This window comes from Anolis carolinensis, chromosome 2, assembly GCF_035594765.1.
Source record: "Anolis carolinensis isolate JA03-04 chromosome 2, rAnoCar3.1.pri, whole genome shotgun sequence".
Taxonomy (NCBI): Eukaryota; Metazoa; Chordata; class Lepidosauria; order Squamata; family Dactyloidae; genus Anolis; species Anolis carolinensis.
In genome coordinates, this window is record NC_085842.1 from 59,711,566 (window position 1) to 59,730,044 (window position 18,479).

At 39.8% G+C, this 18,479-nt stretch overlaps 1 long non-coding RNA gene across 1 annotated transcript; it reads right to left on the reverse strand.

The window, feature by feature from the left end:
• Nucleotides 1–9,424: 9,424 nt before the first annotated feature.
• LOC103277957 (uncharacterized) lies at nt 9,425–17,790 on the reverse strand. The gene is made up of 3 exons (XR_505788.3): nt 17,265–17,790; nt 14,100–14,188; nt 9,425–10,735 (listed from the first exon to the last, which is right to left on the reverse strand). It is a non-coding gene; the product is annotated as an uncharacterized LOC103277957 (long non-coding RNA).
• Nucleotides 17,791–18,479: the final 689 nt, after the last annotated feature.

The window sequence follows — 18,479 nt, forward strand, 5'->3', positions numbered from 1 at the left end:
GGTATGAAATATAATCATCATCATCATCATCATCATCATCATCATCATCATCATCATCATCATCTCCCGAAATCATGAGCGCAGTGAGTGCAATTCCCACCCACTCCATTAAAAAAAACTTGGAAAACAAATAGGATATTTGAGGATATTTCGCTTTCCTCTACAATCCCAATACTCTGGAATAGACCCAAGGCACTGATCTTAACTAGATACCACTTTGGGGATACTGGACTTTCCTCCCAATCTCGGTACTCTCCATCACTAAAGTTCAATTCTTTAAAATTAAGTTTTGCAGGTAATTCCAAGCACTTATAGGAATTTATTTTCTTGATTACATATTTTCTTACTGATCGTAAAACTTTATATCTGTGTTTTGCAAAAGTTCCAGCTTGGGCATAGCCATGCAGCCCAAAAGAAAGGTTGGGCAATCATTAGTTTAACTCCCTCTTGAAGAATACACAAAAAGGGTGGGAATCGCAAAATGTATCTTCATTAAGTATTTGTACGGGCAGAGCTTGTGTACTTTGAAAATGTGGATGTAACTAACTGTGCAACTGTGAATTCACACAGAAATGAATCTGCGGTCTTGGGAGATTGTGAGCTTTCAGAGTTGAGCAATTCTTCTAGGGAAAAAAATATAAAAAGGGTGGGGCATGGATGAAAGTGGGCAATGCCTGGGTTAGGATGACTTACTTCCAAATTGCTGTGGCAAGCCAAAAGCTCCTTCGTCTTGCTGAAAGCCTTTACAGCAAAGAATTGTGCTATAAGAAGAGTGGCTATCCTGGCATGCTCCTGCTCTCAGCGAGACGGGTTTGCAATGCCTGGACTTGCTTTTAGGATTTTGTGTGGTAAAGTTCTAAAATTCCAAAAGCTTTTGAGATTTAGAAACAATGAAGGAGTAATCTGCAGATGTTCTTGAGGCTCACCTTAAGAGGGCAACATAAGGGAATAAAATGTGGAATCAATGGGATTTACCTATGCCTTGAGCCATCACTTGACAATTGATTCAGTTGGTCTAACTAGTAGAATTCAAATCTATTGGTTCAGACTGACCAATAGGATTCAGGCCTATATGCTTTCTTTTTATGAATGAGAGACTCACGACATCATAGCACTGACAGATTGCTCAAGGCAACTGCGAATTGGAGAAAAAGACCCCTGTGTATCTGCAGATGAAAGCAAGGAGAATTTCACAGATGGTGAAATATTTTACCTGTATCACATAACAGGCCAATTTTTCTGTCCAGTTTGACTGCCAGGAGGCTCACAGCTTCTAGTAGGAATGGGAGTGAGGCCTTTATACTGTAGCAAATATGATAAGGCAATAACACACATTGCTGTCAGACACCCCTACAGAAATAATAGTCACTGTAACACAAGGATTTATGCTCTTGGGCAGCCCCTGTTCATCTAAATGGGGCCTGCACAGGAAATTTTCTTGGTGGAAACAATCCACTTTGCTCAGAATATATCTACAGAGGAGAAGGAAAAGGAGAAGGAGAGAGAGGGGAAAGGAGGAGAAAGGGGAAGAAATATATATAAATAAATATTCAACAATGTGCGTGGGAGGAATCTTGGAAGCCAGCTAGCAACAAAAAGTAAACACAGTGCAAGTTTTTAACATTTCTGCTAGAATGCTAACCATATCATTTTCAAATGCTACTTCAAGCCATCTGGTTCTGCTTGCTCTTTTACAGCTATACAGAAATTGACAGTATTCCAAATGAAAAGTGGAACATGTGGGTGGTTTCTTTATCAGCTGAAATTAAAGGCCACTGAACCAAGGAGTTGTGGGCATTTGTCTATAGACAACCTCTGTCAGGGACAGGATACTTGAAAAAATTATTATTATTAATTTTATTTATATTTTGCTTTTCTCCCCATGGGGACTCAAGGCAGCTAACAAGTTGGTGCAAAGGAGAGAGAGGGCCTTCTCTGTGGTCACCCCCACACACACCTCTGGAACTTCTGCCCTAAAGAAATAAAGCTGTCTCCCTCCCTCCTCTCCTTCAAAAAGCAACTGAAGACCTACTTATGCTCACTAGCATATGGAGGGGAAGAGAATTAGATCATGAGAGATCACTACTGGGTTGGGAACTATTTCATATTTGGACTCTGCTAGTCTATGCCAGCCCAATGACTGTTTGACTACACAACCAACCCACACTGTTTTGTGAACTCTAGTTGGCTGTTGGAAATTAATGTGGATGTTTGTTTATATTTTATGTGATTATATAATTTTGTTTGCCTGTTTGTTGTTGTTTATTCATTCAGTCATTTCTGACTCTTCGGGACCACATGGACCAGCTCACATGGACCTTCAAGGTCAAGCCAATAACTTCAAGGATCCAATCTATCCATCTTGCCCTTGGTTGGCCCCACTTCCTTTTTCCTTTCGTTTCCCCCAGCATCATTATCTTCTGTAAGCTTTCCTGTCTTCTCATTATGTGGCCAAAGTAATTCATCTTTGCCTCTAATATGCTTCCCTCCAGTGAGCAGTCTCCTTGGGGGAGAAGAGTGGTATATTAAATAAATAAATAAATAAATTCCTGGAGTATGGACTGGTTTGATCTTCTTGGCTTTATTTTGATATTAGGTTTTAATGTTATTTTCATATGCAGGGATATGAATCTGGGATTTTATGTCAGTATTTGTTTGTTTTACAGAGGCATTGAATGTTTACCCTTGTATGTTGGATTCCACCCTGAGTCCTCTTGGGCAGATAGGACAGAATATAAATGATGATGATGATGATGATGATGATGATGAGTTCTCCATCAAAGGCAGACATACAGGGTTGAATCCAATTGGAAAATCCTATTAGACCACATAGGTAAATTTTATTGATTCAATGGATCTGCTGTAGGTGAGACTAACAATAAAATCTAGACCATAAAGTTCAGCCCCAATGTGAGTATGGCAATTTAAACAATTGTTGAGTCAACACTTATGTAAAATCCTAACTGGAATGGCCAAAAGCATTCAGGCTAAAGTGTACTTTATCTGACAAATCGTAGGTGTCCAAGGGGTGACTTCCTTGAAAATCTCAAAATTCCTAGCCTTCCTTTCCACCATTAATTTAATGCCTATTTCTGAAAGCAGTTTCTTTTATATTACAATGATCTTGAAGGTCACTGTAGCTAGGCTATAGGAAAAGTTAATTCAGGAGATCTGAAGTCAGGAGATGAGAATGTGAAACCAATGGTCTTGAAACCCACAGGTTTTGTTGGCCAATGTGGGGTGAGAAGGTGAACTAAGGTAGCTGTGGAAGAAGATGGCATAAGCAGGCAGTTAGCTGTTTCATGGAGAGCAGAGAAGAAATTCCAGTGAAAAGATTGAAGGAAACCATGAACCATCCATTGAGAAAGTTTTTTTTGTTCTTTTGAAAAGGACTAGAAGGCTAGGAATCCATAGAGTTGTAGAATAATTCATTTTATAGCTGGACTTATTCACCGTCTTATATTTGCATCTGGAAGGAAGAAGTGAAGGAACCCCCTGGGCTTTAAGCCAGTTGAATTTACTGGATATATCCTCTTGGTATGCCATTTTCATTTCTTGAAGGAGAAAAGTAGAAGGAGCTCAGGTTACACATCTCAGTGACAAGATACCAATGTATTATTATTTTGTTTTCCCAGTAAACAATAGGAGGGGCAGTGTTGTGCCCTTCTAGCCTCAGGAACGGGGAGAAGGAAAGTGTAGAGTTGTGTATGGAATTTGTTTCTCCAATTTCTTTGTTACTATTGTGTCTTTCATTTCTTTGCGAGCACAGAACAGGAAGGCCCCTCCCGCTACAGAAATCAACTCGAAAGAAAACAAGCAGTAGTGAGTCCTGGCTCTTGGCCTGCTTTTCAGCATCACAGTGTAATAATTGCTTAGCTGCAGGCCCTGGCAGGCACAGGCACTCCTGTACACCACACACACACTCTCCTTGGAAAGAGGGTGCGTGTGAGGCATGCAAGTTGGGCACCTATTACTCTAGAGTAGAAACAGCAGGAAAGAAGAAGCCTCTTTAAAATGCACACGGGGAAGGGGAGCCTGGGTGGGACACCCCCCCCCCCCCCGGCCAACAGAAAATGGATCTTTCAGCACCAGAGAGAAAAACAGATATCTGCCATCCTGATTTTGGGAGGCTCCCAAAAAATGTTCCGGGGCCCTCACGAAAACCGGGAACGAAATGGGTCAGTGTTTCCCTGAATGCATAACCCTAGGAAAGGGAGATTACATCACCAAGGAAGACCTTGGTGCCAGTACTGCTTGCTACCACTGCACTGGAAAGAGGTGGCATGTCTGGGTAGAACCCAGCCACATAATGGTCCCCATTTTGGCATACCTATATTATGGTTCAAATTACCGGTATGCTTTTTAAAGCTAGAGTTCTTCTCTAAAACATGTATTTTAAGCACATTATGTTCTATTTTTATCCAAATACTATGTGGTAAAGTTTGGGTAAGAGTGCAGTAGTCCAAGAAGATTCATCTGTACCTCAGTTCTGTCAAGTCAGTTTGCATTAGAATTCACAAATATGAAATTTCCATGGCATCTCTATTTATGAGGGAAGCATATCTGATTCTGGGTTCTATTATCTCTTAAACATTGTCGCAAGAGGTTAATTCAACACGATTCAAGCAATATAGAAACATTCATCCTCCCAAAGAAAGACTTTTAGTGCAAAAGCACTCAATATATAACAAGAGTATGTTTTCACTGTTGTCATTTTTATTTCCCTTTTACTAGTCAGCACATTACACAGAATGAGGATATAAAGACTGGAAGTATCTGCTAGTTTTGAAGTGTGTAATACTGAAAAGGCTTAGGCATACTTGATGAAATCAATAGTCCTGAAGTACACAGTTAAGATCTTTGATTTCATTGATTTCTGTGGGAGCACCTGCTGTAGATCATAGAGTTCAAGCCAAATAGTTAAAAAAAATTCTTGTTGGATTACTGTTCAAAGTAACAGTTGCTGAAAGCCCATAATTTCCCTATTTGAAGCATTTTATTCCTTTACCATTTCTGCTTAAAGTGCTCAGGTTAAGTTCCCAAGGATGTCTGAAAGTCAGTTGAGAAAATATTGTGCCACTCCTCTGGCCAGAGGACATTTGAGCCAAAGAGATCTCCCTTCTTCACTTGATTTAAGGATGCCACCAATTTATCAGTCTTGATTTTCTTGCATGTCTCCTATTCCTACATCCATATTTTTCCTATCCCTGTTTCATATCATTTTATAATATAGTTGGAAGCAACCTCCAGGATCATTTAATCCAACTCATTTCATGCAAGAATATATAAATAAAAAACTTCTGAGAAACCATGATTCATCTTTTAAAAAACCTAAGAAGGGGAGTTCACAAATTTCTGAGGCCATCTGTTCTATTCTTGAACAGTCAAGAAATTTTTCCGCATGTTTAGGTGGAATTTCTCTCTCTCTTGGAATATGAATCTGTAAATTCATGTTCTATTTTCTGAAACAACAGAAAGCAAATTCACTTCAACTTTTATATAACATCCTTGAGATATTTAACAATAGCTATCACATTCACCTTCTCTTCTCCAAGCTAAACTTAGCCAGTTCCCTAAAATGTTCATCATAAGTCTTGGTTTCCAGACCTTTTGTCATCCGGGTTGCTGATATCTGACAAAAAAAAAGAACTAACAACTCTAGTTCCAATGCCAATGTGGATGAATACAGAAGCCCTTTGACATGACTCATGGATTTGTCCATTTTAGATTATCTCACATTCAAGTATTTTCAATCTCACATTCATTCCATCAAATAGATGAAAATATTTCTGAAATCAGGTTAAAAAAGGAAAGAAGTGTTATGATTTATTTCTATACCCTATCAGCCTTGTGAAAGTGAAGTTTGCCTTGTCAGTTTCCTTCAAAGCCACCCAAAATTCTAGCTGCCACTTGGTCCAGGGTAAAAGAGAGACCCTCCATATTCTTCCATATCCATCCACACAGACCTGTGAAATTTGACAGCAAGAACTTCTGTAGTTCATTTACAGTTGATATTTTTCATGCACCACTAAAGTTATACATTACTTCTCCGTCTTGGTGGATTTGTGATATATTTCTGGTTAAGTAGATCTGCGTTTTAAAGGCTGCATTGGAATGATGAAAGCCTACAATGGATCAAATTCAGTTGGTTGGATAAGTTGTTTATAGGGACAGGAAATGGTGCGAACAGCCATCCTGAGCATAACTCCATTCAGTTCATAATGAAATATTAACTTGAGTGAACTATTTTCAAAGGACAGGGATGGGTGCAGAGGTGATGGATGAAAATGCCGGTTGTGGAACACCCTCCCAAGAGAGATACGTCAAATTCCAACCCTGTTGGGCTTCAGAAAAGCCCTAAAAACATGGCTGTGTGCCCAGGCTTTTAATCAATAAATGGTGAAAATGACACGGACTGAACTATGGACAAAGCATGAGGAAGAACGGATCTGATTTTATGTTTGAAATGTATATTTTAAATTCATAATGTATTTTAATAGTTTTAACTGTTTTATGTGTTGTTTTATATTGGTTTGTATGGGCATCTAATTGTTGCCACTGTTGTAAGCCTCCCTGAGTCCCTTCGGGTGAGAAGGGCGAGATATAAATGTGAGAAATAAATAAATAAATGCGGGTCCCTTGGCTGCATTATGGCTAAGGCAGAAAAAGGTAAGACAAAGTATAGTGATTGTCCCACTTGTTTTGGACGGGAAACTTTTTTTAGAGCTCAGATGAACTTTTGACTTCAACTTCCAAAATCCCTAGCAAGCAATGTCACTAAATGGAGTGTTCTGGGAGCTGTCATTGAAAACGGTAATCTTTCTGAGCTTTGGAAGATTTTTCTTGCAAGGGATGTTGTTGCTAGTCCCCCCCCCTCCCGCCCCACTCAAAGCTTGGAAATGTTGCCCTTTGAGGATGCAACCACATACTTTCTGGGGAATTCTGGGAATTGCAGTCCATAACAGCAGTTTTCCCAAGCATAAGGTTATCCATGAGATGTTTTTTCCAAGTCCTTTGCCCCTGTTATAATTCCGTTCCATGTGGGCTGCGCTGCATAGCATAAAAAATTCAAATGACGAATAGGTCTTTCCCTCCTGAGCTGTCCCCAGAAAGGTCATTTGTTGCATAAATGCTTACCATGCCAGACCTGCCAGTCTGTCACCAGTTCTCCCCACCCTGCCTCTAACTCACATTGACCAGATGCTGTTTCCAGCCAGAATGCGTAAAATCTTCAATGAAATTTTAATGTGTGTGGATCACTGATGAGATGAGAAGGAAACAGAAAAGGGAATAAACTTGATAATCATGTCTATTTCCAGCAGATGCATCTTAAAGTGGAAAAGGGTTTTTTTTTTTTAATTTTTGTGTGCCACATCTCCTTCTATTAGATTAAACTCTAGCAAGTGCAAGATAAATGTTGATGCTGCATAAATTGGGAACCAGGGCTCAGGGACACAAACATCTTGTTTTCTATATACTTGGCATCACCAGAAAATGATTTTAGGTGGATTATGAATTTTAGAGGCATGGCTAAGCATACTCATTCTGACATGTTTTATGATATGATACGATGAGTATACACAACCTATTGATAAAACTATGAGGGCCTTATCAAAGAGATTGGGTCATCTACACTGTAGAATGAATGCAATTTGACTCCACTTTATCAATCCATGACTCAATGCTATGAAATCATGAGAGTTATAGTTTGGGGAGGCTCCGGCATTAAAGGCCTTGTAAAATTACATTTTTAATATTAACCCGTCTTTCAGCTACATCAGTCAGCAAGAATAGTAGTATATTTTCAGACTGAAGAAACCCATACCTCCACTTTTCTTATAATCTCGTAATGCCTTGACTCTGATGCTGTCTTTTTTCCTTGCCAAATGAAATTTTACAGGTCTTTTTTGCCATTGTTTGAATGGGATGCTATTTAGTATGAATGGTAAAGATTGAGATAAGGATAACATATTTGGCAAAACATTCATCTTCATTACTAAAATCCTACCCATAAGTGACAGTTTTAGGCCATTCTAACCTTGCAAGTCATTTTAATCTCATTCCATATTTTCCCTAATTATCACTGAATAAATTGGATTTTTGTTAGAGATATTTACTTTTAAATATTTAACTTTATGAACAACCAGTTTCTGTCTTCAAGTTTTTTTGTCCTTCTTTGGTCATTTGCTGATGGCTTGGTATCTTTCTAGATCTGCTACATACTGGTGAGATACTGAACTTTATACTGAAGGAGTATAGAGAACTATCAAACAGTTTCCTTTTAGAATACAAAAGACTAAAATTTCCTTATCCTCAGTGGAACCCAACTCATATCTTTCAGCAGGAGTAAAATATTTTGACAGGAAATTCAGAGCTGAGTAAAAAGCAGAAACCAGGGACAAGTGATTCTGTCAAACTTCATTTTATTCATGTTTTCATCATCCCATTTTATTGTACAAATGAGTGGGTTTTCTATCTAAACAGAATCCATAAATATTTGTGTATATATTCCTTCCAAAGTACACAATTTCCAAGCAATTACACAATGAATAAATCATTTTATGGGTCATTCCTCCCAAAGTTTTTGTATACTTTTTCAAAATGTGTGTGGGGTTTTTTTTTGCTAGACTTTAAAAAATGTACATGTTTATCTGCATGCAAATTGCATGACAGATTTGAATCATGTATATTCTCTTGAGAAAACTAGGTTCATGCTCATGAGAAATAACTGGTTGTACAATATATTTACAGGTAAAGCAATGCAAACATTTGAGGGCTTTTATTCCATTTGTGAATATACAACAACAGTTCTACTTGTGTTACTGCAATGGTTCTCAACCTGTGGGTCCCCAGATGTCTTGACCTTCAATTCCCAGAAATCCTAACAGCTGGTAAACTGGCTGGGATTTCTGGGAGTTGTAGGCCAAAATACCTGGGGACCCACAGGTTGAGAATTACTGCCTTACTGGGTCTTAAACAAACAACAATCTACCCCCCCCCCACACACACACCTTCTCTCTCTTTGGTGAGAATGGCCTTGATGCTGTTTTATCAATACTATTCCCTTGTATGGCTACACAATAAATCAGCAAGACGTAGATAAACACTTTTTACCTAATGAGAGAGTTCTCTAGCAGGTCTCCCTCAATATGTGCAACTATCAACATGGTTAAAGCATGGCAATGCCCATCATCCAGTATACACACATATATATAGCTGTCATAATCAAGTACACATAACAAATAAAAACATAATATAGCAAACCTCAAATAAACATGGCAAGACACATACTCCTAACAGTCTTCTGGCTAAATGCCTTCCCCATGATATACCTTAAGAGCCAAAAGCTCCTCTGAGCAATGTGGGCTAGCTCTGCTGGGCAATTGGATGCAGTGGAATAGTAATTGTGGCAATTTTTTTAAAAAAAAACATAGTATAACTGAATACGGAGCAGTAGTGGATGCATAACACTAGGTTATGAATTTGTATTTGTAATACGGGGAGTCAGACATCATTATTTTGTTCATGTATCCAAGCAAATACTAATTAAAAGCAAACTTATAGCAAAGTTATCTTGCACAAAATCAGACCATTGCTCCATTTAATTCCCTGTTGTCTAGTGGCCAGCTAGCCTGATTGACTGCAGTCCCCTTGGACAGCAGCCATTTCCAGTCAATGCCATTGATTAAACCTGGGCCTTTTCAGAAGTGGCCAGTGGTTCCTATGCCTATGGAGTGGTGAATCTATTCCAGAGTTTAATCCAGGCTTTAAAGAAGCTCTCCAATCCCTTGAATCCTATTTCTAAAAAAGGTCAACACCTTGGATAGTAAATCACTTCTTGGCCAAAACCTGGAATGGGTATTTTTCCTCACTGTCATGGGATACATTAGCTACTGTGGACTTTCTCATTCAAAGCATTTGCTCCATCACTGATCTAGGGTCTATCCCATATAAGGCAATCTCTTCATGAAAATCTGCTAGGTATCTTCACTAGAAAGAATCAATTGACTCTTCATGAATGCTGTTTGGAAGAATGCAAAACTCCATGCAATGAATAATACTGAGACCCAAACTGAAATCCTATCTTGCCCAGAGAAGATAAGAGTTCCACAGACAGTATTCGACTACAACTTCCCACTCTGCAACCCAAGGACTCAATGTTTTTCTGAACTAGTTCTCATGTATGTCCATTCTGTAGCAGGTGGAGAGTGGGGTTGGGAGCACTGGAGAAACATGTGACAAAGCTTCCATCAAGATTCACTATGATGTCATTCATTTGTACCTGGCTGTGGAATCTAGCCAGGCACCTCTCCAGTATTCTCATGTCTTCCCCACCAGCCATGGAATGGCTATTTGTGGTGCATTGGTTATTGCGTAGGATGGAAGAAAACACCAACATTCACAATCACAACAGGACATACACAGGAGTAAAGTGGACTTACAATTGCATATGCCATTAACAAAGTGTGGCCACTAACCGTAAAATTTTTGAGATATATATAGATACACACACAATCTCTAAATCAGTACTACAATCTTGTGTCTGATTAAGGTTTGAGGTGAAGGGGTTTGTATCAGATTCAATATTTGCCATTTTGTTGCCCATTTCACACAACTTGTTGCTTTTTAAAGAACAAATGAGAGATTACTCAGACTTTGGCGTATTGGACACTGTCATCCATCTTTTCAGTAGTTGGTCTAATGACTGAAGATGCGGGTCAGCAGCTGGCAAAATCTACAAAGAATAAAAAGGAAGGGAAAAAGAAAGGAGAGAAGGGATGAGCTAAAATGGGCATTTGCTGTGTCTCTCCTTGAGATGTCAGAAGTTTTTGGGGAGGGTCTCAGCACACTTACAACTCAGCTAGTCAAATGCTGGGAGCAAGATTAGTTACTCTCTGACCACTTAATGCGAAAAGGCCCTGGATCAACTCCATGGCAGTCAAACTTCACACAGAATTGAACTGTTGTAACATGGGGCATGTTAGATTTAACACAGAATGATCCACATTGATACAAGTTAGGGGATACTCCAAATTCTGACCCTGAATTTAAAGTACCCCCCAATTGTGGGCTAATATAAACAGTTGGACACATTCTGGGGTAGGATCAGCTGCAAATGTTTCACTGTCCGAGGACACAGGATGGCATTTACCATCCCCTCCTGTTCTTTGTGTCGCAATGGTCCCCGGTTATGACATGAGTCCTACCTGTTGGCTGTTACCTGCAGTGATATTGGACGGAGTGATATTGGAGAAGAGGAGATGTGATTCCTCCTCTCCAGTGCTGGATTTAGGAAAAATGAGACCCTGTGCTATCTAAGTTACGTGGCCCCTTACTTGGGCCCTGAAGGAGGTAGGCCTGGTAGGCACACTCCCATAGACTATCAACTCTATAATTATGTTTGGAATTTCTCCGAAATAGAACACCTTCAAATGTAGAATTGTATCATATAAGCAAAACTCATCATGAAAAAAATGTTTTAGCCAACGGGGCGCTGTGCTTAAGCACAGTGGTAAATCTGGCACTGCTCCTCTCCCGCTCTTTCTCATCACTTCATCGACACCCACTGATGTCACTGTAGGTGATGGCCAACCAGTAGGACCCATGACGCAACCAGAGGCCACAACAATATGGAAAATGGGCAGGGATGCTGGGCAGTCAGGACTTCCTCCCTTCTCTGTATTGGCCAGGGGGAGTGCCCACACCAGATCAGCCCCAGGACAGTAGGTCAGTGTAGATCTGCACAGACACGTCACCTTCGGCCCATTTTAATGGAAATTTTGAACAGGTTCTTGAGTACTCTCCTGCATGCCCGTCTTATTAGTTATCATGCCTACAGGTAAGAACCCTCAGCTTTTTGACCTCTAGACTAGTAATGGACCACACAGTTTCTCTCTCTCCTCAAGGTGAGTTACAGAAGTGCTGAAAGACTGAAGAGCAAACAAACACCATTAACAGAACCTGTAGAAGTTACTCTTTGGGGCTGTAACTCCAGAATTTCTTGTTGCCTTGCTTATCAGGGTGTTCTTGGAGTTGCAATCCAGAAAAAGTAATTTTTCCAGCATCTGAACATGATGCAGCACTTTTGGACTACTCAATATGTTTCACATTCTCATATTCTCCATGTAGAATTCTATTCCTTTCCAAGACTGGCCTCCTCAGTGAGATTAAGAAAATTGCCCTTTGGGGCCTGACATTATAATGTGGTTGTAATTAAAACATGAGCTGAATGTGAATGTGCCCGAGATGTGATATTTATTGAAAAGTGTGTAAGGTGGTGCATTTTTAAAAGTATGTCCAAAACATTTTTTTATTCCTTTCACCCTGATTCACCCTTTTTTCTGGGCAACTGGCATTCATCTTTCAGAAAGAAGGAAAAAGAAATAACAGATCAATAGGTTTATAATCTTTGCCCTGAATTATGGATGATGAATATGGAAAGATGCAAAAGAAAATATTGATGGCATAAAGTACTAAACTGCTAATGTGTCTCATGTTTCCCTGCCTTGGAAAGGAAAAAAAAAAGCAACATATATAAGAACTGTAATATATTTATGATGACCTGTGATTTCAGTGCTCTTGCCCTGATATTCTTTCTCTCACCCTGATGTCCAGAAGAGAGTCCATGCCCTGAAAACTCCATGAAGCCACATTAGCATAGCAACACTCACTCTCTCGGTGTTTTGAAGCAACTGATATTAATGGCTCTCTTTCTCTGATATCGGCGGTAGTATATAGCCATTCAAAATAATAGAGGCGAGTGACCCTTCAAACTGCAGACAAAGAGCTTTTTATTCAAGTGGCTTGATTGGAAACTGCAGAAAGGAGTCTCAATGGTTGCTGTACTATATTCTCATTTCACTAAGAAAAACCTGTGGTTCAGTGCACTGGCTAGCTTTCCTACTTTATACCTGACCCCAGGAAAAACAGCAACATATGGACTTCTTGGAAAGAGAAACAGCCCTGGAACATGCTCTATTTGCTCACAAACACAATTTGTCACTCACATGAAATGCACCTCTATAAACCCATTGAAAACAACATGATACTACAAATCCCAGAATTGTATAGGTTATATAATTTAAAGAATATCAAAGTGCTATAGTGCATTCACACTATCTAGCTCTCCCTACTCTCCAAGGCTAACATAGCTTCTGTTTGTGATAGCATTTTATTGGAAGAACCAGAATATAAAATTGATGCATTTTAACACTTTTGTTTCTGTGATGTCTCATGGGCCATGTAGTCCCCTTCCTAGTACTATTGTGGCAGACAAAGAGGAAAACTTGGGTTTCCCACCGTTTCAGCCAGAATTGGAGCCCTTGCACCTGCAGGATGTTTGCCTTCCAGAAGTCAGCCAAACAAGCCTTGGTCAGAATTCTCCCCCGTTCTCTCGTAAGGATAATTATAATCGAGATAGAGGCACTAGGGAGGCGAATCGCCGAAGTGCCAGAATCGCTGCCAGACAATTAGCTGATTAAGCCTGTTTCCCTTGGGAAATCTTAAGGAGTCATGCATCTGGACACAGTATGGGTTTCACTTCTTGTTCCCCAGGGAAAGTGTTCCTTGGCGGGAAAACAAGATCCTATATAGGTGTTTACCCGCAAGGAGATCCTTGCGGAGTCAATTCGTCAGCTTCGGGAGTGAGATCGTGTGTGGACTACGCTACTCCTGTTCCTTGTTTCCAGGACCTTGTTCTTGTTCCAAGCCTGCCTTATTCCCCGGACCTCGCCACGGACCCAGTTCTTGCTTCTTGCTTCTTGTTGCCTCGAATCAAGTCTTGTTTGCCAAGAATCTAGTTTGTTTTCCAGCCTTGTTGTCAAGCTCCATTGGACTAAAGGACCCTGTCATTTCCCCACACTTTGCTCGGCAAAGTGTGTGTTTCGGTTGTTGGATTATAACTTTGGACTCTAATATCTCATATAGGACATTGATTTCCTGGACTATATTTGACCTTTCCTGAAAGGTCTACTTCTGAACTGTATTCTACACTTGTTTTTATTGACTTTATATATTCCTTTAATAAAGATATTAGATAGATTCTGGTCTCTGCGCATGGTTATTGGTGCTCCGCAGCCTGGGTCCTGACAGTTTCATACCTGATTTCTCAAATATCACCAGGCAGATCCATTTCCGAATTCAGGGAAATTCCAGAGATTTGCCTGCATATGTTCTTAAATGCTGTTGCCTGAAGAAAAAAAAACAATTTGAGAGGCCAGGGTGGGAAGAGAGAGTAAACAAGACATGCTTCTTTATTGAGGTATTAAAATCATCCAATATGGCCAGAGGGAGGGAAGGCATACACTGGTTTTGAGCAAGCAGCATATGGAGAATGTCAAGAGACCAGGCAAAACTGTTACATAACAATCAAGGGAACAAGCTTTCCTCTCCATGAGTCCTTAAAATACCTTATAGTTCTCTTCTCACATGACGTTTAGAAACATAGTCTATGTGAGGGGGAAAGCGGGCACACCAAGACTCAAGTTAAAGGCTTTTCCAGCTACAGACCTTAAACTTAATGCAATGTCTTAAAATATTTCACTGGCTTGTTGGTGTTTCATATTCAGCTCATTGCAGAAGCAGGCGGTATCAATTGCAGGCCTCCTTCCCCTGTTTTTTAACAACTTCTGGCTGTTTTCTGAAAGCTTTATTTTTCTCATGTCATATTTATGAGGAAGCTAATCTAATGCTTCTGTTCACTGCAGGGAAGTGAAATGTGTAAGCTGTTGTTTTGAGAAAAGAAGAATAACTCTGGGCTGCTTTGTGTGTGGTTTTCAAAGCTTACTGTGTGTATGGGAGGCAACACCTTTAACTTTTATCCATTTAGATAATATTTTCTAAAGTCTGATTTCTGTTGCAGAAGTTACACAGCAGTAGACAAGTTGATGAGAAAACCTTTAAAGTATATGTTGTCATCTGAAGAATTATATACAGTCAGCCCTCCATATCCACTGATTCTGCATTCATGGATTCAACCATTCCTATCTTGAAAATATTTTTTTACATTCCAGAAAGCAAGTCTTGATTTTGCCATTTTGTATAAGAGACAGCATTTTACTATGCCATTTTATTTAATGAGACTTAAGCATTTTGGTATCAGAGGGGGTCCCAAAACCAACACCCCAGAGGATATCAATGACCTATTGTAATTGCAATGTCCCCAGGTGTCCTGGTACAAGGTTATTTTTTTCTCCAGACAAAAGTAGTAGCATTTTCAAATACACAGCATCTGTGTTGTTATCTTCTTGTACTAAAAAAAAAGGAGGGTTGGCAGCTACTTAGAATCAATGTTCCATGCCACATGACTTTGTGCTTTTTGCCTCTGGGTGTTCTAGTATTGTGTAAGACCCTTGTTTTCACATACCAACACTTATATGAGCATGGGATTCTGCATAATCCACTAGGTTTATAAAATCATAAACCCAGTTCTATAACTGCTGAAAAAGATAGAAGCCAGGTTGTTTTTGTATCCCTCAACATTAAGGATAAGTTGTGATAGATGTATTGATTTTATAAACTATCATTTCTACATTTGTGTATTAGCATACCTCCTCCAGCACAATGTGATTGAGTGCAACTCCCTCTCATCTATAGGTAGGACAGCTGCCAGTGGTTCAGGCTGAGGATGATGGGAGCTATAGTTCTGTGTGTCTAGAGAAAGCCAGGTTGAGGGAGACTGCGATACACTATGGATTTGTGATGCCTGATTGGTTCAGCTAATGCATTTATTCATTTGTTCACTCAAGGAAGGCAAGGAGTAGTATTCCTCCCCATTTCCCATTCAGAGCATATGTAGCTTGGCAGCATGGCTACTTATTAAAAAGAAAGAAGTACGAGACCAGGACCTCAGCCTTTGTGGAATGAATGGAATGACAGACAAGGAGTCATTAAAATTCACAGGCTCCTCACAGTCAATTTCAGAAGACTTCGGTCATTATTATATATATTCACATGTACTGCTGTGGTTGGGACTATTTCATTTCCTACTGCCTGATCTACTGGGAGATTCAGTGATTATCCAGAGATATGGGAACATGCTGACACCTTGCTTGTTTTAAATGCTGCTGCATGAAATGAAACAAACTAAGAATTTTAACTGGTTCGAGCAGAGGGAGGGATTGAGGGGGTAAGGGAACAACAACTTAACAATGAACACGAGACTGTTGAAAATGGAGGAAAGTGGAGTTAAGCACATGAAATCCTCAGAGATCAGAAGTAACTAATTATGAGTAACTATTTAATAATAACTATTTCCCTTCTACTATGTTGAAAGTATAACTGGGTTAGATTGCTAGGTCAGGCTTACTCCCAGTTAACTAGGGTTTACCTTCACTCCAATTGCAGTATAACTTTTTCAACCCTACATCATTTAATAAGAAGGCATACCCATCTATGACTCCATAGGCAATAGTAAACAAAGGCACAGAAGAAAAGTGATAACTAGCTAGTTGTCCACAGTGTTATGACAACCAAATGGTTATTAGTCATGTGCCTCCTGTGAGTAAAGACAAAAAAGTAGAGTCTAGTTTGTATCAGGATTTCTCTATTTTCTTGCAGTTGTTGGGTACGTTTAAATCATTTCTGACTTATGACAACCCTAAGATGACCCTATCATAGGATTTTCATGGCATGATTTGTACAGCAGCGCTTCCTCTGAGGCTGAGTGGGACTTCCCCAAGGCCACCCAGTGGATTTCCACGGCTGAGTCGGGATCAGAATCCCGGTCTCCAGAGTCATAGTCCAGCATTCAAACCACTATAGTCCCGTGTAACTTGCAGTTAGTTCCCGATAAACTTTCTCCGCTGCATTAGCTCCCACTGAGTGAACACCAGCTAACCATCCTGAGCTATTAACGTTCTTTCCAGTCACAGTTGTACATCTACACTGTTAATTTCAAAAGTAACAATCTCACAATAATGTGACATAGAAAAGCAAGACTGGACCCCACATCCTGAAGAAGACTGTAACAGACTCTTCCTTGAACACACACATGGCTGCTAGAATTGATTTTCGGCTCACATTGATTTATTTTTATTTACTTGTTAATCAGACAGGCTGTTCCTTCTCTGTTCCACCAAAACCCTCTTGGATCCAGTGGTGCAGTGATTACAAAAGGTCACCGTGGAGTGAGAAAATGAGTTTTCTGAATCAGCCCTCAGAAACCTCACAGCGCATTTGTCTGTGATGAATAGGTCACACGTTTCCTTTTTTTAAAACCACCACAACACCCCACCTTGAATACTGAATTAAGAACTTTATCCTACCTCATTGGCAGCTGAGGACAGTTACTGTGATCTAGGAGAAATATTTTCCATTTCTGATGTCTCTTCTCCAGTCATTTTCAAAGGTGAGAAGGTTGGTCAGCCATTATGCGCTGCCTGTGAGGCAAGCAATAATCATGAGTTTATTCATGAGAGAGAGAGAGAGAAAGCATCACCAGGGTGAGGAAAAAGCCATAAGTATGACTTTGAATTATGCCAAATAACGTTCTGTGTATAAGCATCAGGTGGAAAGTAGCAGCATGGACTGAATTCACTTTGCATCACAAAACTGTTTTCATCACAAGCGTTATAAGCAAGTTCATATGGAACGAAAAGAAGGGAACAGGGAGAGATTTTCATCAAGCATAATAGGGTTCAGCCATTATCCTTGTGTCTAGATCATTCCATTTCTTAGAGAATGTTACCATAAATGAACAATGTAAGAAAGAGAAGTGTTAGCATATGTTCTGATCAAATAAATCTAGATGCTTTTCAAAAGACGGGCACATCATCATCATCATCATCATCATCATCATCATTTTACAAATAGATATTCAGTTGGCTCTCTATATCCACAGATTCAACTATACATGACTTGAAAATACTGCATTTTCAAGAATCCACCAGAAGTCCTGGAATCAAACCTCAGTGGATACCAAGAGCCCACTGTATATTTCTTAGGTTTCACCCAAATAATTGCAAACAGGTCAGTAATTAGAACTGAACATGCAATGATATTTCATGGCCATCAGCAGCATCACTGAGATTTTCTCTTTGCTAAGATTTTGTCTCCTGAGACACAAAGCCCTTCTAGGAGGCCTACTAATTGTGATTACTTGAGCTGTCGAGCCTTAAAATGTCTATCCCTACTCATAAATACTAGGTAACCGTTGAAAGAAAGGTTTTCATCTGCCACTGGGAGGATGCTATGGAGGGGGCCCATTTTGAAGGAGAGAGTTCAAGAAGCTGGGAACAGCCACCGATGTTGGAAAGGATGTTCTTATGTTCAGCAGAGACTTCAAGCCCCTTTGCTCATGTTCTTACCAGATGGGCCTGTGAAGGTGGTAGGACTGAGAGAAGGCCCTTTCCCGAAAATTTCTGAAAGACAATCATGCTCGTCCACAAGTGATCACCCATGATGAGTCATTATGCTTTCCAACTATCTCTGTAGTCATGAGGACCAGAAAATGAAAACTGAGTGCTGACCCAAACTTACAT